Source organism: Galeopterus variegatus, unplaced genomic scaffold (genome assembly GCF_000696425.1).
Source record: "Galeopterus variegatus unplaced genomic scaffold, G_variegatus-3.0.2 Scaffold70966, whole genome shotgun sequence".
NCBI lineage: Eukaryota > Metazoa > Chordata > Mammalia > Dermoptera > Cynocephalidae > Galeopterus > Galeopterus variegatus.
In genome coordinates this window covers 1-1,365 of record NW_007797077.1, presented here as the reverse complement: position 1 = coordinate 1,365, position 1,365 = coordinate 1, and the positions used below count along the sequence as shown (strand labels likewise).

General features: G+C 41.2%; 1 pseudogene; it reads left to right on the top strand.

The window, feature by feature from the left end:
• The first annotated feature begins 163 nt into the window (after positions 1-163).
• LOC103584629 lies at positions 164-941 on the top strand (annotated as a pseudogene).
• Positions 942-1,365: the final 424 nt, after the last annotated feature.

Below are 1,365 nucleotides of genomic sequence, written 5' to 3'. Positions count from 1 at the left end.
TTTTTTTTTTTTTTTTTTTTTTTCCTTTTTGAGACCGGCCGCACTGCGCTCAGCCAGTGAGTGCACTGGTCATCCCCATATAGGATCTGAACCGGCGGCAGGAGCACCACTGCGCTCCCAGCGCCGCATTCTCCCGAGTGCGCCATGGGCTCGGCCCTTCCAGAGCTGGTTTTGATTGCCACGCTACCAGTTTTTCACCCGAGGGCAGGCTCTACCAAGTAGAATATGCTTTTAAGGCTATTAATTAGGGTGGCTTACATGAGTAGGTGACAGAGGGAAAGACTATGTAGTAATTCTCACACAGAAGCAAGCGCCTGACAAATCATTGGGTTCCAGCCCAGTGACTCACTTATTCAAGACAACTGAAAACACTGGCTGTGTGGTGACATGGATGACAGCAGACAGCAGATCCCAGGTACAGTGGGCGCGCTATGAGGCAGCTAAGTGGAAGTACAAGTAAGGCCATGAGACTCCTGTGGACATACTGTGTAAACAATTGCTGTTATTTCCCGGGTCTACACACAGAATGCTGAAATGGGCCCTTCTGGTGGTTGTATGATTTTAATTGGTATAGATGAAGAACAAGGCCCTCGGGTTACTACTGTAGGTTTAAAACCAGCACACACAGCAGGAGTTAAGCAAACTGAGTCAATCAGTTTCCCTGAAAAAAAAAAAAGTGAAGAAGAAATTTGATTGGACATTTGAACAGGCAGTGGAAAGTACAATTACATGCCTGTCTACTGATCTATCAATTGGATTTCAAACTTTCACAAATAGAAGTTGGACTAGTTACAGTTGAGAATCCTAAATTCAGGATTCTTACAGAAGCAGAGATTGACACTCACCTTGTTGCTCTAGTGGAGAGAGACTCAACATTCTCATCAGTTACCAAATCCATGAGGCCACTTGTCTGTGTGTTTGGTAACAACAAACCAACATGATGGAGACCCCTGGATTGAAAAAGGAACCTCTCCCACTCCTCCTACTACTCACCAAAGTGGTAGCTCTCTGTATAAGTAAAGACAGTGCTTTGGGGGGAAAACAAAGGTTGCACACTTTTGAAATCAATGAAACAAAAGGAGTTCTCAGCAAGCAAATAGAAACTACATTTTTTAAATGGAAATTTTAGAACTAAAAATTATAATGAATGAAATCAGAATTTACCAGAATGATTTCAATAAAAGTATGGAGATGACTAATAAAAGAATCCATGAACTTGAAGACAGATCCATAGAAATAATCTAATCTGAAGAACATAGAGGAAAATATTGAAAAAAATAAACAGAGTTAGGATCTTGTAGAACAATATCAAAAAGTCTAATATTTATGTCATTGGCATCCCAGGAGAATAGGAAAAAGTGAATG